This window comes from Chlorocebus sabaeus, chromosome 9 (genome assembly GCF_047675955.1).
Source record: "Chlorocebus sabaeus isolate Y175 chromosome 9, mChlSab1.0.hap1, whole genome shotgun sequence".
Lineage (NCBI taxonomy): Eukaryota > Metazoa > Chordata > Mammalia > Primates > Cercopithecidae > Chlorocebus > Chlorocebus sabaeus.
This window is the reverse complement of record NC_132912.1, coordinates 11,827,199-11,851,373: the sequence shown is the minus strand read 5'-3', so window position 1 is coordinate 11,851,373 and position 24,175 is coordinate 11,827,199. Positions and strand designations below refer to the sequence as shown.

General features: G+C 46.1%; 1 long non-coding RNA gene across 1 annotated transcript; it reads left to right on the top strand.

Annotated features, from left to right (window-relative positions):
* The first annotated feature begins 7,502 nt into the window (after positions 1–7,502).
* LOC119618798 (uncharacterized) lies at positions 7,503–16,075 on the top strand. Its single transcript, XR_005235161.2, has 3 exons — positions 7,503–7,617; positions 13,568–13,770; positions 15,243–16,075. It is a non-coding gene; the product is annotated as an uncharacterized lncRNA (long non-coding RNA).
* Positions 16,076–24,175: the final 8,100 nt, after the last annotated feature.

Below are 24,175 nucleotides of genomic sequence, written 5' to 3'. Positions count from 1 at the left end.
ATGGCCACATTCCTCCTCAGTGTCTGGTTTCTAGGAGGACACAGGACTGGGAGGACCTGTGGGAAGAAGGAAAGAGTGAGACAGCGACCAGGGAGGGAAGGCTGAGGAAGCTAAGAGTCGCTTCATCTGCTTTACAGTTTGGCCCTGGGCTTTCATCCTGCTTTGGGCCAGATGTGGGAAAGAGGGTGACTAGAAACTGGGGTCCACAAGGACCCTCTGCTCCTCTTCCTCTGCCTATGCCAAGTCTGAACCTCACTTTAAATATTAGATCAAAATAGACGTCACTTCTCTGTGGAGTCTAGTCATATGCATAGAAGCAGGGTGTCAAATGGTGGTCACCGGGGGTGGGGCAATGGTTAAATGATACAAAGCTTCAGTTATGCAACATAAACAAGTTCTAGGGATTTACTATACAGTATAGTTCCTAGAGCTAACCCTCCTGTATTGCATACATAAATGTGCAGAGGGTAGATCTTAAGTTGCATTCTTTCTTTCTTCTTTCTTTTTTTTTTTGAGATGGAGTCTCGCTCTGTCACCAGCCTAGAGTGCAGTGGCACAATCTCGGCTCACTGCAACCTCTGCCTCTCGGGTTTAAGCGATTCTCCTGCCTCAGCCTCCTGAGTAGCTGGGACTATAGGCACCCACCACCATGTCCAGCTAATTTTTGTATTTTTAGTAGAGATGGGGTTTCACCATGTTGGCCAGGGTGGTCTTGATCTCTTGACCTTGTGATCCGTCTGCCTCGGCCTCCCAAAGTGCTGGGATTACAGGCCTGAGCCACTGCACCTGGCCCTGTGTTCTTTCCTGTTTGGAGACGGGGTCTTGCTTGGTTGCCCAGGCTGGAGTACAGTGGTGCAGTCATAGCTCACTGCAGTCTAGAACTCTTGGGCTCAAGCGATCCTCCCATCTCAGCCTCCCAAGTAACTGGGACTACATGTGTGCACCACCATGCCCAGCTAATTTTTATATTTTTTTTCGTAGAAATAGGATGTTGTCCAGGCAGGTCTTGAACCCCTGAGCTCAAGCGATCCTCCCATCTCAGCCTCCTGAGTAGCTGGGACTACATGTGTGCACCACCATGTCCAGCTAATTTTTATATATTTTTTCGTAGAAATAGGATGTTGTCCAGGCAGGTCTCGAATCCCTGAGCTCAAGTGATCCTCCCACCTTGGGCTCCCAAAGCACTGAGATTACAGGCATGTAATCACTGCGCCCAGTCTTGCGCTGTGCTTTTAACACAAACAGAGATGTGTGCACACAAAATAATAGTAAACAGGGCAGGAGGAGTCTTTGGGAGGTGATGGATGTGTTCATAGATTTGAGGTGGTATTGGTTTCACCATTGTATACTTTATCCCCAAACTTGTTGAAATGTAGACATGAAATATATACAGCCTTTTTTTTTTTTAACATGCCAACCAGACTTCAATAAAGTGGTTTTAAAAAGCAAGATCAACCCAGTGGTAAACGTGGTGAACCCAACCCCCGCCTCTCTAGCTTGCTGAGCTGTGAAAGAGGAAGAAGCCAGGAGCACAGCCACTGTTGGCTCCGTGCCTAATGACTGAAGCCTTCTATAAGTTGGGTTTGTTATCATGTTTGGCTCCTGGACTGGATTGTTTTCTTTCCTTTCTAAGACATTTGAAGTCCTTTGATGAGTTGATGTTTATAGTTCATGTTCTTTCATGCCAAACGAGCACTTATTATTATCTAGAATTACAAAAGCATTTGGTGTTTTCCAAGCTTAGGTGGCCAGCTTCAGAATCCAAGAAGGGATGACTTTATACCGTACAGGGAGGTTGGAAAAAGTCAGAAGTAAATCAGATTTCTGACAGTTTAGTAATATTTAAAATTTATTAGAGAAGAGACCAAAAGGAAACTTCTGATGAATTTTCTTTCTTTTTTTTCTGGGTAAAATGAAATCATTCACATTCTGCCATGAGTATAATTGCCTCTATTCTAGGCAATTTCTGTATTGTAAATTGAGCTTTTGTGTTGGTGATTTTAGAATAAGGCATGCCTGTAACATAAATGCGTACTTGCTTTGGATCCTCTGCCTAGTTTTCCTGACTTTTCCTTCGATTCTTTTTCCTTGGCCACTTTTATTTTAATTGGACGGTGACTCATAAAGCAAGTGCATTCGAAGCTAGACCAAGATATTCAGGGACTGTCCCAAGAAACACGGGGCTGGCAGCCTCCCCAGCTGTAGGGGAAGCCATCGGTTTCCTCAACCAGTCCAACTGGCAAAAGGTAATGATAGTCTGCAGTGCTTTTTAACGCACTGGCGTGGTGAGGATGGGTTGTACGTCCCTTTGTTGCCAGTCCCGAGCAAATGAAACAATCTCTGTTCACAGCCTCATCCTACAGAGCATTCAGAAACCACTTCCCCTAGAGATCTTTAAAAATAGACCTGAAAACAGGCCTCTACCGCCTTGAGGGCTTTGGGGTGGGTCCTGCCTGGAAGCTGAGGAGGCCCTGACTGAGCCCGGAGCTTCTCTATCCTGGACAGCAGTCTCGGAACTCTGCCTTCAAGATTCCATCAGATCCTGAGGGCAGCTGGAGCCGCTGAATCCTGAATGACTTGGCAGAGAAGAAGCAACGACTCGATGACTCCATCGTAAGATTAGGCAGGACTTAAAGGTGTGAGGCTCTTGGCTCATTGAGATGAAAGGTAGCCTCCTTCTCTCTCCCCCGCGAGGTTTCACGTGGGCCTCCCTTGCCCAGAAGAACTAGGTGCACCGGCTGTAGATCTGGCTTTCATGCTGCTTGCGCAAATGGCCAGGCAGGGCCACTCCCGGGTCTTGGGGCCCAGCCCTCACCGCATGCTTGTCCCGATGGTCACTAAGGATGTGCATCTCCAACTATAAGGCAGGCCTGGAATATCAAAGGCAGATTCTTTTTTTTTTTTTTGAGTTTTTCTTTAAAGTAATATGTACAGGATGTGCAGGTTTGTTACGTAGGTACACAATCATGTGTCGTGGTGGTTTGCTGCACCTAACGACCCATCACCTAGGTATGAAGACCGGCGTGCCTTAGCTCTTTTCCCTGATGCTCTCCCCTTCCCTGCCCTCCCCCAACGGGCCCCAGTGTGTGATGTTCCCCTCCCTGTGTCCATGTGTTTTCATTGTTCAGCTCTCACTTATAAGAGAACATGTGGTGTTTGGCTTCCTGTTCCTGGGTTGGTTGGCTGAGGATAATGGCTTCCAGCTCCATCCACGTCCCTGCAAAGGACATGATCTCCTTCCTTTTTATGGCTGCGTAGTATGCCATGGTGTATGTGTGCGATAGTTTCTTCATCTAGTCTGTCACTGGCGGGCATTTGGGTTGATTCCATGTCTTTGGTATTGTGAATAGTGCTGCAGGGAACCTACGTGTGCATGTCTCTGTGGTGATTCCTCGAAGACTGAGAATCGGAAATACCATTTGACCCAGCAATCCCATTACTGGGTATATACCCCAGGGCAGATTCTTTTCCTTATGTGATTCTGGGAGGCGCCAAGCAGAAGGGCTCTGATCGGAGGGTTCTAGAAGTGAGGGGGCTTCTGGATTTCCACGCAGGAGATGAACATGAAGGAAGGCTTACCAGGGACCCCATTCTGGAGACGGGACATTTTGGGTCCTGGGATCCAACCTTCCCCCCGTTCCTAGCCCACCACTCCTCAGTGTTTATCTTCTACCATTCAGGTTCTTGTCTCCACATTTCCAGGGCCCCACTGAGAAAGGCAGGGGCCACTCCAATAGCAAATTCACAATTAAAGGTGAACCGAAGCTCACATTCCTGTTCAGAGGTGGATGTCTTTTCTGCTTCTCTGTGCATTGTCATCCATGGATGCATTTACTCAACAAACAGCTATTAAACACCTACTGTGTGTACAGCCCAGACTCTGGGAGGGCGGCTGGGAGTCCACACCCCTGCCACTGGATGTGTGCGTGTGTGTGTCCATCTGTCTGTCTGTATAAGAGAGAGAGAGAGGAGAGAGGAGGGGTGTGCAATAAATGCACCATTTGAATCTGGTTTTAGTGGCAGTGGGTGCTGCCTACAAATAGTGTGGGTTCAAGTAAGTCCCCCTGGGCACATCCCTTCCTTGGCTGACTGTTGAAGGTCGCCATAGATACTGCTGCCTTTGGAAAGGAAGAAGCTCCTGAAGGACGCAGCATATTTAGAAGTCGCATGTGGAACACAGTGGGGCGGTGAGAGTTCTTTAAGGATTTATTGTACAAATTTACCTACCTAGGTCCGTGTACATGTTTCTATATGTACACCGAGCTCTAAAGGAGTCTTTCTCAGTAGCAATAAATAGCAACACCTCCCTGTTTAGTCCCAGGGCCTCCAGGATCCCCTGGAAGGGAGGCCGGAGCGGGGCTAAGGGAACAGAGCTCTGTCCTGGGAACAGAGCTTGTTCCATCTGGCTGTGACGTACGTTTTAATAACTCTGTTTCCTGCTGTCCTCAATCCGGTAGGTTAGGCTTCCCCTGTGGGCTGCCTGTCCTACATGGAAGCGCCTTGTACCTCGTTCTAGGCAGTATTTCAGGCTTAAATATCACCCTTCTCAAAGAATGTAAATGCTAGCGTGAGAGGACGCAGAGTTAGACAGATTGTGGATTTAAGTAGTGATTATACCACTTCTCAGAAATGCCTGCACAATGATTAGTACCACATATATATTGTATGGGGGTGGCTTAAATCTCCTGGGAAGAGAGACTTCAAATGCGGCGGCACTGGTTTTCAAACAAGATTAATTTAATGTCTGAGGGCCCATTCTAGCACTGGGAAGTCAAAGCTATCGTGACATGGATTGAACCATTTAACCCTGAAGTCATGGGCAGACACTTTTTCTGTTTCTAGAATGATTGAAAAGGAGAAGGAGGAGGAGGAGGAGGAGGAGGAGAGGAGGAGGGGGAGGGGGAGGAGGAAGAAGAAAGAGAGAAGAAAAATCACACAAGGCCCTGCGACTGTTTTGCCAGGAGGAAAGAACTTCCCTTGGCCTCTTTACACCCTCTAGTTGAGCCCAGAAGAGACAGAGCTCTCCGGAACTGGGGTTTCTTGTGGCTCGGCCAGCCCTGCTAGGGTCCTCCGTGCTGGCTCACATTTTATTTAAAGTTCCACCCTCGCTGGGATTTGATTTGCAACGTGTGTCGCCCCTAATGTGGTAATAAACACCCCAAAGTCATAACTGTTCCCACGATATTTGTTTTCTCTGTTCTTTTTTTTTTTTTTTCCTTTTCCTGAGACAGAGTCTTGCTCTGTCACCCAGGCTGGAGTGCAATGATGTGTTCACAGCTCACTGCAACCTCTGCATGCCAGGCTCAAGCCATCCTCCCACCCTGGGCCTCATGAGTAGCTGGGACCACAGGCGCACATCACCACATCTGGCTGTATTTTTTGGTATCTTTGCTAGAGACAGGGTCTTGCTGTATTGCCCAGGTTGGTCTTGAACTCCTGAGCTCAAGCAATCTACCCACCTTGGCCTCCCGAAGTGCTGGGATTATAGGCATGAACCGCTGTGCCTGGCCTTTCCCTGCATTCTTTATTCTGCCTGGTGTCTGCCTCAGGAAGTTCACCGACTAATGGAACAAACATGCACAATCATACAAGGAAGCTGGGGGTGCCAGGAGGGCTGCACTAAGGCCTTGAGGCCCCCTACGTCAGGGGTCTGCCCAGACTCTGCGTGGCCTCCGACTGGGTGGGTAAATCCAATCCAGGGTTGGTATTAGGAAACCACTTGTTTGCAAGTATTAGAAGCCACATTCTCCAATATCAATTTTGTAAAGAATAGAGCTGATGCATTTGGTCTCCATCTGTCTAGATTCTTTGTCTCATCTCTCAGTGGGCTCAGAACTTAGAATGGCAGGGTGCTCTTTTGGGGGCCACATTGAACTCCAGTAGTGACAGTTAGATCGGCCCTGAAGTCTGACAGTTAAAAGAAAAGGAATGTCAGGCCAATGCAATGTATCCAAAATGGCGGCCTCCGAAGTTGAGAAACGGTGGGTGAACTTTCCTGGCACAGGGAACCAAAAACACAGAGGCTTAGAAGTGGGAAGGCACAAGAGTGTTTGAAGACTATGAAACCCCGAAGCTGCTGGAATGCCGGGTGAGGAAAGAGGGATTGAGAAGAAGCTGGAGAAATAGCCAGACCAATTCACGCAGGGGTTGCAAGGCCACAGAAAAGTTTGCATTGTATTCTAAGTGCTATAGGAAGCCGCTGAAGGATCTTAAGCAGGGCAATGATGCGGGTTTATTGACTCCTTCAGAAGTCATTCTTTTAACTTTGTAGAGAATGATCTGGCTGTGGGCCTTGAGAATAGACAAAGAGAGAACACTCAGGAAACTTTTGCACTAGTCCAGGGCAAGTCTAGATGATACTAATACAGACTATGATAGCCGGAATGAACCACTAGAGGGAAATCCTCAGACGGGAAAGATCACTGGGAGAGCGAAGCCCCAGAATCTGCTGATGAACTGGATGTCAGGGGAGAGGGAAGAACTGGGGATGAATCCTAAGTTCTGGCTTGATGAATGGATGGATGTTGATGCCATTGATAGGGATGTGAAGACAGGGAGGAGCCTGGGGAAGACCTTTACATTTCAGGCATTCTAAGACTTCTTAGAGGCAAGGATGGGGTAAGCAGTTGGATACAGGAGCCGACACTCAGGGGGTCTTGAGGAACCTTGGCATTGAGAGGCATGTGTGGGAGGACACCCATGCAGAGGGGACAAGTGACCACATCCATGTCATCCTGCCTGGACAGTCATTTGGCTAGAGGACACTAATGACGCAGCTATTGTGTATTATTCAGCAGGGCTTGGGGCTGGATGATATAGACAGCTTCCTTTGGAAAATTCTGTCTAGCAAGCCTAGCATTATAGAGGATTATTGCATGATTTCATTTTGGGGAAATTTTTATAACTTCTAGGATATTTTTCCTTCTCTGTACCACAGGTAGTTGTCAATCATTTTCTCATTGAGGGCAAAAGTCGTGGAAGGCTTTTTATTCATTATAATTAATGTCCTTTGAGAAAAGACCCTTTAATTAATATTCCTATGGGGCACAGAGCTTTTTAAAGACCCATTCCCGCCCTAACACACACACAGCTGTGTTTTATAGTCTAATTGTCACCTAGCCAAGGGACCCCACAGGGATCTGCAATTTGTCCCACCTCTGCCCTGCCACGCTTCCCTGCAGCACTCCTAACTGCTGAATCCCGTTCAGCCCCATGAAAGGGGTGGCCGATATTTAAAGTTCATTTCAGGAAGGTTTCATAATAAGAACTGGGGAAAATAACATAATCTCGTTTTAAAACATTTCCTTCCTCTGTTCTGCTGATAGAATCAAACAATCCAGAGTTCCATCTGTCCTGTCACAGGTCCAGATTTTAGGATGTGGTTTTGAAGTTATTTGTTTTCTTTGTTTCTGGGCCCCTCTGGTGGGATTGCCTCCCCTTCTGGATGGGCGCAGGCTGTACCACTTGACCCTTGGATTTGCAATTCCAGGAGGAAAATAATGAGCCAGCACTGTCGGAAAATGTCACTCTGTCCCAGTGATCAGTCTCTAAGACTGGAGAGGGAAGTCAAGCTTGAAACGGCAGAGTGGATTTTCTCTTCGAGGAGCACTTTTACAGGTAATAGAGGCTGGGCACTGTGGTTCATGCCTGTAATCCCAGCACTTTGGGAGGCCGAGGCAGGTGGATTGCTTGAGGTCAGGAGTTTGAGACCAGCCTGACCAATATGGTGAAACCCCATCTCTACTAAAAATACAAAAATTAGCCAGGCATAGTGGCACGCGTCTGCGATCCTAGCAACTCAGGGGGCTGAGGCAGGAGAATCGCTTGAACCTGGGAGGCAGAGGTTGCAGTGAGCCAAGATCACACCACCTCACTCCACTCCAGCCTGGGTGACAGAGCAAGACTCCATCTCAAAATAAATAAATAAATAAATAGATAAATAAATGTAATAAGGAAACACACAAACATATGATGAAGCAACAACCATAATAAAAATCCAAATGTGCCAAATCTGTAAGTAACGTGCCAACATGCACTGCGGTTTGTTGGTCTCAGCATACAAAAGCCTTACCAGGGCTTTTGTATGACGTGATCTCAGTGCTGGATGAAGGTGGGAAGGGATTGCTCCCTGCAGCTCTGTCAATTGCTCCTTTCCTGGTTTCCAGCAAGCCCATCTCTTTCCCTTCTGCTTTCAGTGCAAGGGTAGGCACACTTTTTCTGAAAGGAGCCAGATAGAAAATATTTTATTTTATTTTATTTTGAGACAGGGTCTCACTGTGTCACCCCGGCTGGAGTGCAGGGGCACAATCACAGCTCACTGCAGCCTCAACCTTGGGGTGTGAGCCATCCTCTCACCTCAGTCCTCTGTGTAGCTGGGATTACAGGAATGCACCACCATGCCCAGCTAATTAAAAAAATTTTTTTGTCCAGCCTGGCCAACATGGCAAAACCCCATCTCTACTAAAAATACAAGAATTAGGTGGGCGTGGTGGTGTGCACCTGTAGTCCCTGCTACTTGGGAGGCTGAGGCAGGAGAATCGCTTGAACCCAGGAGATGGAGGCTGCAGTGAGCTGAGATTGCACCACTGCACTCCAGCCTGGGTGACAGAGCAAGACTTTGTCTCAAAAAAAAAGGCTGGGTGTGGTGGTTCATGCCTGTAATCCCAGCACTTTGGGAGGCCCAGGTGGGTGGATCACGAGGTCAAGAGATTGAGACTATCCTGGCCAATATGGTGAAACGCTGTCTCCTATTTTTTGTATGCTCCTAATTTTGTACTAAAAGTATAAAAATTAGCTGGGCATGGTGGTGGGTGCCTGTAGTCCCAGCTACTTAAGAGGCTGAGGCAGGAGAATCACTTGAACCCTGGAGGCAGAGGTTGCAGTGAGTTGAGATCGCGCCATTGCACTCTGGCCTGGTGACAGAACAAGACTTAATCTCAAAAAAAAAATTTTTCTTTTTGTAGAGACGAAGTCTTGCTGTGTTGCCCAGGCTGGTCTCGAACTCCTGGGCTCAAACGATCCTCCCTCCTCAGTCTCCCAAAGTGCTTAGATTACAGGTGTGAGCTATGGCGCCCGGCCAGGAAATATTTTAGACTCTGTGGACCACACAGTCTCTTTCACGCTGACTCAACTCCGTCCTGCAGCCTGAAAGCAGCCACAGACAATATGTGAACAGCTGAGGGTGACTGCGCTCCAGTGAAACTATTTCTGGGTGTTGAAATTTGAATTTCAAATAATTTTCACATGTCATGAAGTAGTGTTCTTCTTTTGGTTTTTTTTTTTAACCATTTCAAAATGTAAAAACATTCTTAGCCCATGTGTTGCACAAAACCGGGCAGCAGGCAGGATAGATCTGGCTCACGGGCTGCGGTTTCCCGACTCTTCCTTTTTCTTTTTTTTGAGACAGAGTCTCGCTCTGTCACCCAGGCTGGAGTGCAGTGGCGCAATCTCAGCTCCCTGCAATCCTGCCTCCCGGGTTCAAGCAATTCTCCTGTTTCAGCCTCCGAGTAGCTGGGATTATAGGTGTGCGCCACCACACTTGGTTAATTTTTGTATTTTTAGTAGAAACAGGGTTTCACCATGTTGGCCAGGCTGGTGTCAAACTCCTGGCCTCAAGTGATCCTCCTGTTTTGGCCTCCCGAAGTGTTGTGATTACAGGCGTGAGCCACCGTGGCTGCCCTGACACTTCTTAGTTTGTGGCTTTTGTGCAGATTTCCCCCTGGCAATTGGGGTCTTGTGGCTTCATGTTTGCCACCCTGATCAAAATCCCCTCTCTACCAGAGTCTCACTCTGTCGCCCAGGCTGGAGTGCAGTGGCACAATCTCGGCTCACCGCAGCCTCTGCCTCCCGGGTTCAAACAGGGATACAAGTGCCAGTTTCTAGCAGAGTGTGATAGAAAGTGGGGAGGACCCGTCTCATTCCTATTTGTTTATTCTTCACTGATTTTCCCCCACTGCTTCTGCCTCTGCGCATCTCCTCTGCTGGATGTTGACTTCCTAAGGTTCTACTTTCTTTCATACACTCCGTCATCCCTGTGAGCTCTAAATGCCCTTACAAGTGTCTCGTCAGACCTCATGGTTGGCCGGACTTTGTGGCTCAGGCCTGTTATCCCAGCACTTGGGAGGCCAACGCAGGAGGATTGCTTGAGGCAGGAGTTTGAGACCAACCTGGGCAACATAGTGAGACCTCATCGCTACAAAAATTTAAAAAAATAGCCAAGTGTGGTGGTGCACACCTCTGGCCCCAGCTACTTGGGAGGCTGAGACAGGCAGATCCCTTGAGCCCAGGGGTTTGAGGCTGCAGTGAGCCATGATTGTGCCACCGCACTCCAGCCTGGGCAACAGAGTGAGATTCTGTCTCTAAAAAACAAACAAAAGAACTCACAGTTTTGTTCCCCCCATGTCTCAAACCCATGGTGGCCAAATGCAACCCAAACTGTCTGTGGGACACAGGTTTGCGGCAAAATGAGAAAAATGGGGATGACGAAGGAAGTTTTCCATAAGGCTAAATTTGTTCTCTTTAAAAGAGTACCTTTTATTCTAAGATGATGCCTTTTATACCTTTTGGGAATTACAGTGTCTGGTTCTTCATGAAAGTGGATGGTGGTAATTCACAAACAAAAAAGTCACTCGTGCAAACTGCCTTTTTTCTTTTGAGAATTTTACTAAATTTTGAAATCCAAAAGACTGAGAACATCAGTCTGATTATGACTTCCAAGCCTGCATTTCCAACCTCAACTTCTCTCCTGGGTTCCAGACCCATAGATCTTAACTACCCAGTGGACATCTTACCTGGATACGCGGTAAGCACCTCCAATGCAGCATAGCTAACTGGAAATGTTTTATCTTCCTGGTCCTCCTTCCTCTCATCTCTCCTTCCCACCCCTCCTTGAAGTAAGCCCAGGTTTCTGCCTTCTACCTGGATCCCCCAGCAAGGTTCAGAATTTTCCTCTGCCCATAATCACTCAGGCTAGAACCGTGGAGTTCTGTTTCACTCTTGCTGCTTTCTCTCCATGTCTGATCGGTTGTGGAGTTGTGTTGATTTGACCTCAGATGAGTCTATTGTGTGTGTTCTCTCCCCTGTATCTCCACCACCTCTTCTTTCAGTGTTTAATGGTTTCTTCCCAAGTGCTCTCTGCTCTATCAGCATTCTCTCTGGTGCCCAATCCACTATCATCAGTAGTCATTGTTCTTGCGCTGCTATAAAGAAATACCTGAAACTGGGTAATTTATAAGAAGAGAAGTTTGATTGGCTCACGGTTCTGCAGGCTGTACAGGAAGAATGGCAGCATCTGCTTCTGGTGAGCCTCAGGAAGCTTCCAATCACGGTGGAAGGAAAATGGGGAGCCAGCACTTCACATGGCCGGAACAGGAGGAAGAGAGCGAGGCAGGAGGTGCCACACACTTTTAAACAGCCAGATCTCATGAAAACTCATTGACTATCACCAAGACAATCCCCAAGAGGGTAGCACTAGAACATTCATGAGAAATCTGCCCCCACGATCCAATTACCTCCCACCAGGCCCCACCTCCAGCATTGGGGATTACATTTCAACATGAGATTTGAGGGGGGACACAGATCCAAACCATATCAGTCATCTTCCTAAAAGAGACTTGATATGTCAATCACCTGCTCAAAGAAACCATCAAGTTCAATAGAATGGAGCTATGGGTTCCTCATTCTAGTACTCAAGGCCCTCTGTGATTCTCCCCCAGCCACTTTGCTATGCTCATTTTAGATTCCTCCTCCCCTGACGTTCCCTATTCCTATCATTCTAGATGCTTTCATTGTTGAATATCCTTGGCTGCCATCTTTCTTCCTTAGCTAATGTATGTCTCTTATTTAGAATTCCCTTACTCTCTCCAAGTAACTGAATCCTTTTCTATCTTCAAGACCTAACCTAAATGTCAGTGTTCCTTGAATTTGTCCAGACCTGTCTCTTCCCCGAACAACAATCAAAGCAATCTTTTCCCAATGCTAAGTGGAGTATTTCTTGCCTTGTCTTGAAGCCCTATACTGGCTACCCATTGCTCTTATAATAAAGATAAACACTCTTAGCATTGCCTGCAAGGCCATGGTACATCTGCCCACACTGGACTTTCCAACCTCATTCCTCACCACCCCTGTGATGGTTAATTTTTTGTGTCAACTTGACTGGGCCTGGATATTGGATCAAACATGATTTCTGGTGTGCCTGCAAGGGTGTTTTTGCATGAGATTATTATTTTTTTTTTTGAGACAGAATCTTGCTCTGTCTCCCAGGCTGGAGTGCAGTGGTGGGATCTCAGCTCATTGCAACCTCTGCCTCCTGGGTTCAAGTGATTCTCCTGCCTCAGCCTCCCAAGTAGCTGGGATTACAGGCACCAGCCACCATGCCTGGTTAACCTTTGTATTTTTAGTAGAGATGTGGTTTCACCGTGTTAGCCAGGCTGGTCTTTAACTCTTGGCCTCAGGTGATCCACCCACCTCACCTTCCCAAAGTGCTGGGATTACAGGCGTGAGTTACCGTGCCTGGCCTGAAATTACGTTTTTAATGCCTGTGTCCCTTTTCAGACTCTAAACTTCTTGAGGGCAGGGTCCTTGACTATCTTGTTCCTCCCTGTAGCCTCAGCACATAGCACAGGGCCATCAATGTGATTCAAGGATTTTTGCTCCTTAGTTCAGCTTAATCCGAGTTCTTGTCTCACAGCCTGCGGACACATTGAAGGGTGAGGAGGGGCAGAATTGATTAAGCAAAAGGAAAGCTCTCAGTCAAAGGAGGGGTCCTGCCTGCAGGCTTCTGCCTCACAAATTAAATACTGGGCTGCCACCCAGGACTCCTAAAGGCCAGGCTCCTCCCCTGCTTAAGGGGAATTCCTGGTGGGTCCACCCCATTCTTCCAGTGGGCAGGTGGGCCCTTAGTCTGAGCCACTCCCCATTGGTTTATTTCCCTTACTGCGCAGGTGTGAAGGGATGGAATTTTTCACCGTGGTCGTGTTTAGATAAGCCCCCTGTGCACAATGACCTGTGCAGGTCAGGGGTTCTCTGGAGACCCTTCCCTATTGGCCTGGCCATTTGACTGTCTCCTGCCTCTATCAAATGGCGGAATGAATGAGTGACTAGATCCTGTGCTTGTGGCTGGAATGACACTGAAGTGATTACTTTCTGCAGAAGATAACAAAATCGTCAGGGTCAGAAAAGAAGTCTACTGCCTGCCTGCTGTCATCTGTGTTAAGAAATGTCAATCCTGAAGAAAAAGATGTTTTTCATCTTTTCCTTCCAGTTAAAAAAAAAAATCACTATTACTGTATCACAGCTAAGATAAAATTCAATCTAATTAAGGCGACAAGGTGTTTCCGGTTGGATGATCTTGCTTGTCGTGGTTCTTAAAGTGTGTGCCCAGCTGGATGGTAATAAATGACTAAGAATCAGGGCAGATGAAATCCTAATTTTTGTTTCTTCATGTCTATTTGTCTCCCACTTTCCATAATGACTTCCATATGGTGATAAACATGATTTATAGCTGTGTTTTTTAGTTAAATGTGCGAATTGTGGCTCTCTGACACGCCTCTTTGTTTTTACTTTGCAGTTTTCATAGGAAGCAGGTTGTTCTCCGGCACTGAGCGCCCCCCGAATGCTGGGCAAAATGAAGCTGAATTCACAGCTGCTGAGTTTCCCACGGGCCAACCACACCATTGCTCCGAAAGACCTTGAAGTTCCCTCCTTCCACCTCCTCCACTTCTTACCTTCCTTCTTCCTCCCACACACTGACTTGGCCAGTCTCCATCAGAGGTTTGGAATGGGATATTTCTCTCATTCACCTATGGCGTAAGAAGTTCTGTTTGCAGTATTACAAAGGACACCAGAGGAACTTAACTGCAGAAATGGGTCCCCGTATAGGAGGCTTTGTTCCTCCCTGTAGCCTCAGCACACAGCACAGGGCCACATAGGAGGCCATCGATTTGTTGACAAATGTATCTTGTGGGTCTTCTTGAGATCTGTGCCATGGTAGATGCTAGAGAGCTACAGAGGCACAGCGTCGTCTGTCTGTTTCTAATGAATGAATATTTAGTGGATACTTGTCGTGTGCAATGCGGAAGACAGCCGAGGGAGCTGGAAAACTCATCCATTGAAGTGGGGCATATTGGGAAGAAAGGGAGGAAGAAAGGAAGAAAGGGAGGAAGGAAGGAAGGAAGAAAGGAAGGAAGGAGGGAGGGAGGGAAGGAAGGAGGGAGGCAGAAAAGCCAGGTAGGAAACTTGCTGTTTTCTGGTGTGAGTATGCAGTGTCCACATTGATAAATTGTAAAGAAAACACAAAACCCTCACAGGTCCCTTTTCTGCTTGGGGTCCCTGTGCCTGGCTGCCCAGATGTCTGGGGTAGCACTGTTCCGCCAATATCTTCAGTGCCTACTCCCTTACCTTCTTCAAGTCTTTCCTCAAATATTACCTCCTCCGTGAAGCCTCTCTGATTATGCTATTTAAAATTGCAATCCAGCTGGGCATGGTGGCTCATGCCTGTGATCCCAGCACTTTGGGAGGCTGAGGCGGGCAGATCACTTGAGGCCAGAAGTTCAAGACCAGTCTGACCAACATGGTGAAACACTGTCCCTTCTAAAAGTACAAAAATCAGCCAGGCGTGGTGGTGTGCACCTGTAGTCCCAGCTACTCAGGAGACTTGAGGAAGGAGAATTGCTTGATCCTGGGAGGCGGAGGCTGCAGTGAGCCGAGATTGTGCCACTGTACTCCACCCTGGGCGACAGAGCGAGACTCCATCTTAAAAAAAAAGAAAAAATTGCAATCCACACCCCAAAACGTGTCCTGCTTTGCATTTGCAAATCCTCTTTGACCTTCCCAACTGTTTCTTCTTTTATAGACTTACCATCTGCCCACATACTACAGGTACACCTAGTTTTGTTTTGTTTTGTTTTTTTTTTTTTGAGACAGAATCTTGCTCTGTCACCCAGGCTGGAGTGCAGTGGCACGATCTTAACTCACTGCAACCTCTGCCTCCCGAGTTCAAGCAATTCTCCTGCCTCAGCCTCCCTCGTACCTGGTACTATAGGCACATGCCACCATGCCCGGCTAATTTTTTGCATTTTAGTAGAGACGGGGTTTCACTGTGTTGCCCAGGCTGGTCTCGAACTCCTGAGCTTAGGCAATCTGCCCACCTCAGCCTCCCAAAGTGCTGGAATTACAGGCGGGAACCACTGTGCCTGGCCAGGCCCACCTCGTTTTACTGTGTGTCCCTTTATTATGCTTTTCAGATACTGTACTTTTTACAAATGGAAGGTTTGTGGCAATCCTGCATGGAGCAAGCCTATTGGTGCCGTTTTTCCAAGACCCATGTGCTCACTTCGTGTCCCTGTGTCCCATTTTGGTAATTGTCACGGTATTTTAAGCTTTTTCATCATCGTTATATCTGTAATGGTGATGTGCGATCTCTGCTGTGACTATTGTAATTGTTTCGGGGCACCAAGAATCGTGCTCATAAAATGGGGAACTTAATCGATAAATGGTGTGTGTGTTCTGACTCTCCCACTGATGGCTGCTCCCTGTCTGTCTCCCTCTCCTTACACCTGCCTATTCCTGAGATATAAAAAAATTGAATCAGGCCAGTTAGTACCCTACGATGGCCTCTAAGTGTTCAAGTGAAAGGAAGAGAGTTGCACATCTGTCACTTTAAATCGCAAGCTGGACATGATGAAGCGTAGTGAGGAAGGCATGTCCAAAGCCAAGACAGGCTGAAAGCTAGGCCTCTTAAACCAGTTAGCTGAGTTATGAATGAAAAAAGTTCATGGGGCTGGGTGTGATGGCTCATGCCTGTAACCCCAGCACTTTGGGAGGCCGAGCTGGCCTTGAGGCCAGGAGTTTGAGACTAGCCTGGCCAACATAGTGAAACCCCCATCTCTACTAAAAATACAAAAATTAGCTGGGCATGGTGGCACATGCCTATAGTCCCAGCTACTCAGGAGGCTGAGGCAGGAAGATTGCTTGAATCTGGAAGGCAGAGGCTACAGTGAACCAAGATCGCGCCACTGCACTCCAGCCTGGGCGACAGAGTAAGACTCCGTCTCAAAAAAAAAAAAAAAAAAAAAAATTCTTGAAGGAAATTAAAAGTGCTACTCCAGTGAACCCATGAGTGATCAGAAAGCAAAACAACCTTACTGCCGATTATGGAGAAATCAGTGATCAGTCAGTAGCCGTCAACATCGAGGCACAGCCCTCCACCAGCTGAAAGAGTTGCTGAAGGCTTAGATGATGGTTAACATATATATATATATTTTTAGCAGTAAGTTATTTTAAAAATTAAGATAGGGCCAGGTGTGGTGGTTCATGCCTGTAATCCCTTTGGGATTTGGGAGGCCTTTGGGAGGCCAAGGCGGGCGGATCGCGAGGTCAGGAGATTGAGACCATCCTGGCTAACATGGTGGAACCCCGTCTCTACTAAAAAATACAAAAAATTAGCCTGGCATGGGTGGCGGGTGCCTGTAGTCCCAGCTACTCGGGAGGCTGAGGCAGGAGAATGGCGTTAACCCAGGAGGCGGAGCTTGCAGTGAGCGAGATTGTGCCACTTCACTCCAGCCTGGACAACAGAGTGAGACTCCATCTCAAAAAAAAAAAAAAAAAAGATAGTATATACATTGTTTTTTTAGACATAATATTATTGCACACTTAATAGATGCTAGTAAAGCATCAACATGATTCTTATATGCACTGGGAAACCAAAAAAATTGAGTGGCTTGCTTTATCGTGATACTCACTTTAATACAGTGACCTAGAACTGCAATATCTCCGAGGTCTGCTTGTATATAATACACTTATTTATTGTGGATATGAGTTATGTTTGCTCCCATCCCCACTAGAGTGTAAGCTCTGCAAAGGTTTATCCATCTTATTCGCTGGTGTATCTTAAGTGCCTAGAACAGTGCCTGGCATGTGATAGATGCCATTGGCATCCAAGTGGCAGGAGTTTGGATGATTGCGGTCTGGACTTCCGATGCTAAAATCAGGGAATGAATGGAGGAAGTGAGACTCTGGATGAAACAGGAGCAGGTCAAATTTAGACAACAGAAGGCCATAGGGATGCATACCCGCAGTGGGGTGCCCTACAGGCAGAGGTGCAAATAAAATGTAGGTGAGAAGCCCAGCCCATGGGTCCTGGAGAACTAGGTTGAAGTGGGAGGGAAGGGGCGGGAGGCTGAGAACCGGGAAAGCTGAGCAGAGGCGTGCGGACTCTTTGTGGTGAGCTGTGAAGAGGCTTGGGAATGGCGAGATAAAAGCTTTGTTTTAGAAGAGCTATGCAGTTGCTAAATATAGGCTGGACTGCAAAGTGGAGTCAGAGAAAGCCAGAGATGTCTGCTGGGAAGTTGTTAGCCAGAGGCCAGAGAAGGTCTGAACAAAGTGATCATAAAAGATCATCTGAAATAGATTTTGGAAGAAGCAACAGATTTTTTTTCTAACTTTTTATTATGAAAAGTTTCAAGCATACAAGAATATGTAATAGTCATCACCACTCATATACATATGTGTGTAATACATACGTGTGTGTGATTCAACAGCTCCAACAACTGAATTTTAATTGGATTTTATTTTATTTACCAAAAACCTACAAATGGTGGGTCACAGTAGGTACATTCTATATACAGAAAACATTTTTCTAATTGTTACAAGACCTAAGATTCAACATCGGATCATATTTTCTTATTATAATTTCGATAGAGTCAAGACTATAACAGCATTTTAAGCATTCTAGGTCCTTGAATACAAAACTCTGTGCAAAGGCACCATTCATTAAATTACTGATTAAGGGAATGGGATGCTGTTTGGCTTAGTGTGCCTGTGATTGTAATTTTTGGCAGCAAAACAGGTTTTATTGGTTGTGTTTTGAGATAGGGTCTCTGCTTGTCACCCAAGCTGGAGTGCAATGGCACAGTCTCAGCTCAGTTTAGCCTCCACCTCCCGTGCTCGAGGGATCCTCCTACCGCAGCCTCCTGAATAGCTGGGAACACAGGCACGCACCATCTTGCCGGCTGATTTTGTTTATTTTTTTTTGCAGAGACGAGGTCTCACTATATTGCCTGGGCTGGTCTTGAATGCCTGAGCTCAAGCGATCCTCCCACCTCAGCCTCCCAAAGTGCTGGGATTACAGGCAGGAGCCACTGCACCTGGCCACAGCTACTGCGCTCGGCCAAGCAAAATAGTTTTAAAATATTCATGTTTGCTGCAGAGAGATGAAAAAATATTGTTTTGTTCCCCTTTACAGAAAACAAAAGCTTCTGTGATTAATATTTTATGCCAAACATCCTCTGAGGGTGAAGAGCCCTTCTATGCTTCCCCATTCTAACCTCTCATTTGGAAAAGGAAAAAGGTGAAAGAGTGAAATTGAAGGCGAAACTACTGAGGAAAATGATACTTAGCCTGACGTGTTGTTACTTCGTATTTCCAGCTTTCTTCCTTTCTCTAGTTTCTGGTTTTTTTGTTTGTTTGTTTGGTTTCTCAGCCTGACCCCTTTCTATGTCAATTCTAGGCCCGGGAGAAGCTGCGTTTCTCCTGGATGACTTGTTCAGAAGCCAATTCAGTAAATTCAAACTGTTCCAGAGTCCCTGTTTTAAAACCACAGATGCCGTGGACCCAGTAAGGTTGAGCTGTACTGTGGTAAAGTGCTTTGTGTTCTTTACGTAATGAAACTCCCCAGATCAAGGACTTGGCATTGAGCTTTTGAACTATAGATGGTCGTGTTCCAGTGAGGATCCTGGCCACTTAGTTCCCAGAATCCTTGACCCTGGGCTTGTGAATTCCTCATTCTGAGAGGGTCTGGATGGTGTTAGTGAGTACTACGCTGTTTCCAAGTAGATGGCTGGAGCCTCCAGCTAATAGACCTAAAGGGTCAAACGGTCTGAAAGTGGAGTGCGTGAGGGAGAGGACTGGCCCATTCTTTGGGAAGATGTTCCGTCCTTCACTTACGATCCCTCATTCTATTTATTTGTCTGGCTCATGAGAGGACAGATGTTCTTGTTCCTTTTTCTCATTCTTTTAAAATTCATTTTTAATTGAATGTTTAACACATGAATACACTCTCGTTGTAAAAAAAATTCAATCAGATAAAGACAAAAATCTCCCTTGATTCTTGCTGTAGTCTGAAACTGTCCCCCAGGTTCTTCTTCTTTTTTTTTTTTTTTTTTTTTTTTTGATAGGATCTCAGAATTGAAAGGGCCTTGAGAATTATTTAGTCTTTCTTCGTTTTTTTTTTTGCATTTTTTTAGTATTATACTTTAAGTTCTAGGGTACATGTGCACAACGTGCAGGTTTGTTACATATGTATACATGTGCCATGTTGGTGTGCTGCACCCATTAACTCGTCATTTACATTAGGTATATCTCCTAATGCTATCCCTCCCCCCTCCCCCCTACCCACAATAGGACCCGGTGTGTGATGTTCCCCTTCCTGTGTCCAAGTGATCTCATTGTTCAGTTCCCACCTATCAGTGAGAACATGCGGTATTTGGTTTTCTGTTCTTGCGATAGTTTGCTGAGAATGATGGTTTCCAGCTGCATCCGTGTCCCTACAAAAGACATGAACTCATCCTTTTTTATGGCTGCATAGTATTCTATGGTGTATATGTGCCACGTTTTCTTAATCCAGTCTGTCACTGATGGACATTTGGGTTGATTCCAAGTCTTTGCTATTGTGAATAGTGCCACAATAAACATACGTGTGCATGTGTCTTTATAGCAGCATGACTTATAATCCTTTGGGTATATCCCCAGTAATGGGATGGCTGGGTCAAATGGTATTTCTATTCTAGATCCTTGAGGAATTACCACACTGTTTTCCACAATGGTTGAACTAGTTTACAGTCCCACCAACAGTGTAAAAGTGTTCCTGTTTCTCCACATCCTCTCCAGCACCTGTTGCTTCCTGATTTTTTAATGATTGCCATTCTAACTGGTGTGAGATGGTATCTCACTGTGGTTTTGATTTGCATTTCTCTGATGGCCAGTGATGATGAGCATTTTTTCATGTGTCTGTTGGCTGTATGAATGTCTTCTTTTGAGAAATGTCTGTTCATATCCTTTGCCCACTTTTTGATGGGGTTGTTTGTTTTTTCTTGTAACAAGGTTCTTATGTAGAATCTTTTTTTTTTTTTTTTTTTTTCCTGAGACAAAGTCTCGCTCTGTTGCCCAGGCTGGAATGCAGTGGCTCAATCACAGTTCAGTACAGCCTTGAACTCCTGGGCTCAAGCAATCTTCCCACCTTAGCCTCCCAAGTAGCTGGGACCACAGGCATGCACCACGTGGTGCCTGGGTAATTTTTAAAATTTTCTGTAGAGACAGGGTCTCCCTGTATTACCCAGGCTGGTCTCAGCAGTCTTCCTGCCTCAGCCTCCCAAAGTGCTGGGATTACGGGTGTGAGCCACTGTGCTCATGTCTTATGTAGAAACTTACTAGCCAATGGGATAGTATTAAAAGATGGTGCCTTTAGGAGGTGATTTGATCATTTAGGGCCCTTAGAAAAGGGTGTGAAGGAGTGGATTCCTTCCCTTTTCCATCCCTTCTTCCAGGTGAGGATGCAGTGTTTGTCCCCTCCAGGAGACAGTGTTCAAGGTGCCATCTTGGAAGCAGAGACCAAGCCCTCACCATACTAAACTGGCTAGCACTGTGATCTTGGACTTGCCAGCCTCCACAACAGTGAGAAATAAATTTCTATTGCTTATAATTTACCCATTCTGTGGTATTTTGCTGTAGCAGCTCAAATGGACTTAGACACTTCCCCAGCTACCAGCCCACTTCCTCCTGATTCTATTTTCAGTTTGGTATAATCTGTCCAGATTTTCTTGTCTGCATTTACATGACCATATTTATATACAGATGTATATAGTTTTGTGCAGACATTTGCATAAATAATGTCATGCTTTCTGTGGTGTTCTACAACTTACAGTTTTCAGTTAACAATATGTCTTTCCCTAAAACCATTTATGTGGTCTTTTCCATATAAATCTTCATTCTTTCTTTTTTTTTACACAGAGTCTCCCTCTGTCATCAGGCTGGAGTGCAGTGGCACAATCTCGGATCCCTGCAACCTCCACCTCCCAAGTTCAAGCGTTTCTCCTTCCTCAGCCTCCCAAGTAGCTGGGACTATAGGTGCGCACCACCACACCCGGCTAATTTTTGTAATTTTAGTAGGGACGGGGTTTCACCATGTTGGCCAGGATGGTCTCGATTTCTTGATCTCGTGATCTGCCTGCCTCAGCCTCCCAAAGTGCAGGGATTACAGGCATGAGCCAGCATGCCTGGCCTAAATTTTCATTATTTTACTGCTGGAATTTAACCAGTCTCCCTAATGATGGCTATGTAAATTGTTTCTATTTTTGTTTGTATTTTAAACATTGTTGTAATAAACATTTTTTGCTGGTTTGTGCACACACCTGAGTTGTTCTTTAGGACAGATGGAAACCAGGACAGATACCTGGCACACACCTGAGTAGTTCTCTAGGACAGATGGAAACCAGGACAGATACCTGGCAGTGAATTGCTGGTTAAAGGCATAGACTTTTAATAAAGATGGATAGTGCCCAGTTGCCATCCAAAACAAGTGATATAAGTATAGACCAACAGTGCATAGGAGAGAGCATATTTCTCTACCTTGGATATGGACAATGTTGAAATCTTTACCACTCTGTTTTGCACAAGCATCATATCCCATTATTTACTATAATTGGAATTTCCGTAGGAATTAGTGGGATTTAACAACTTCATTCACCATTAGTAGTTTGTCGTGTGAATTGCCATGATGTTCTTAAATCTGTGTTGACTTTCAAAACACATCCCTTCTATCTTTTATTTCTCACTAAGATTGCCTGTTTTTTTATTTCAGCAAATATATGTATGCATAATTGCAGAAATATGTGTGTTGTTTGAGGGAGTTGGAATGGAAATGCTTCTAGGACCAGCCCCCTCCTAAAAGGTGCTTTTTCCCTGGGTGTCTCACCGAGGGTAAATTCTAACGGGGCCAGCCCGCAGGCTGAGGGCATGTTTCATTTAGACCTGATGCCTCTTTTTTGGGGTCTAGACTACAGTGGAACTGGGGGGCCTGTCCCTGATCTATAATGGTTTGGAAAGCTTGTAGTCATTAACCAAGAAATAGGATGACTTTTGCTGTCCTTTTTCTCTTTGTTTTTCAGTTTGGGAGGTTTCTATCACCATGTCCTCAAGTTCAGAGATTCTTTCCGTGGCCGTGTCTATTCTACTCATGAACCCATCCAAGCAGTCTTCATGTCTGTTTTGGTGTCTTTGATCTCTAGCATTTCTTTTTGGTGGTTTTCCAGATTTTTCCATCTCTCTGCTTGCATTACCATCTGTTCTTCCACGTTGTCTACTTTTTTCCATTAAAACCCTTTGCATATTAATCCTGGTGGTTTTAAATTCCTGGTCTGATAATTCCAACATCACTGCCGTATCTGACTCTGGTTCTGTTGCTTGTTCAGTCTCTTCAGGCTGTGTTTGTTTGTTGTTTGTTTGTTGGATCTTTTGGGATGCCTCATAATTCTTGGTTGAGAGGTGGACGTGATGTAAAGGAACGTGGATAAATGGGCATTTAGTAATGCAATGGTGTTAAAGAGGGAAAGTGGTCATATGGTCTTGTGTGGGGTCTTGGTCTTTTGGTGAGCCTGTGCCCCTGGACTTTACAAGTGTTTTTCAGTTTGGGTTGTTCCCCCAACCTTAGAGGGGACAGGATGACTAGAAGGGGCTGGAGTTGGGTATTTCCCTTCCTCTAGGTAGGTTAGGCTCTGGCTATCTAGTTTCTTCTAAGGGAAGATGTTGTTAAGAACAGAACGCAGCTGGGTATGGTGGCTCATACCTATAATCCTTGCATTTTGGGTGGCCGAGGCAGGAGGGTCGCTTGAGGCCTGGAGTTTGAGACCAGCTGGGGCAACATAATCAGACCCCATTTCTTTAAAAAAGTTAAAAAATTAGCTAGGCTTGGAGGTGCATGCCTGTGGTCCCAGCTACCTGGGAGGCTAAGGTGAGAGGATTCCTTGAGCCCAGGATGTTGAGGCTGCAGTGAGCTATGATGAAGAGCCAGACTTGGTCTGAAGGAAGAAGAAGAAGGAGAAGGAGAAGGAGAGGAAGAAAAAGAAGAAAGAAGAAGAGGGAGAAGGAGAAGGAGGAGAAAGAAGCAGGAAGAAGAAGGAAGAAGGAGGAAGAAGAAAGAAGAAGCAGGAGGAGAAGAAGGAGAAGAAGTAGGAGGAGGAGGAGGCCGGGTGCTGTACCTCACACCTGTAATCCCAGCACTTTGGGAGGCTGAGGTGGGTGGATCACAAGGTCAGGAGTTGAGAGACCAGCCTGGCCAACATGGTGAAACGCCATCTTTACTAAAAATACAAAATTAGCCAGGCGTGGTGGTACGTGCCTGTAATCCCAGCTACTCAGGAGGCTGAGGCAGGAGAATTGCTTGAACCTGGGAGGTGGAGATTGTAGTGAGCCAAGATCATGCCATTGCACTCAAGCCTGGGCGACAGAGTGAGACTCCATCTCAAAAAAAAAAAAGCAAAAAAAAAAAAAAAAAAAAAAAAAAGGGCAGAGAAGGAGGAAGAAGAAGGGCAAGAAGGGGAAGAAGAATAAGTAGCAGCTCTGTTGTGTTTCAGAATGACTCCTTTTTCCCTCTCCCTTCTAGAAGCATGCGGAAATTTTCTCCAGTATTCACCGTGAGAACCTGGCCACGCTCCAGGAAGTAAACTCACAAAAGTGTGGGGATTCCCCTGGGACCGGGTCCCCAGAGCTTGAACCCTTAGGCTTGTCCATGCCGAGCCTCCAGCAATTCATCAATTGCAGTTTCGGTTTTCCTGCTTCTGCTCCTGGGCTTCTGCAATGGTCAGTTGCAATTCTCTGTATTCTCCTGTCTCGCCAATTGTGGGGCAGTGGTTTGCCCTGCGACCTTACTTTTCTTCCAGATCTAAGAAGAGCTGCTGCTTTTTTGATGGCTTTTTAATGACAGAATTCCCTTTTGCTTTTGAGGCAGGATGATGGTAAGTCAGGTTTCACCACTCGCCCCAATCGCTTTTACAAGGCCTGATTCTAAAGCAAAGTCAGTGCGCTGCTCAGCAGCAGTTTAGAGCATTTGGGTTCCCTTCTGTGTGGTTTTCATTCATCTGCAGAAATGCCAAGGGCTTCCCTGAGGTCTTCTCCTCCAGAGCAG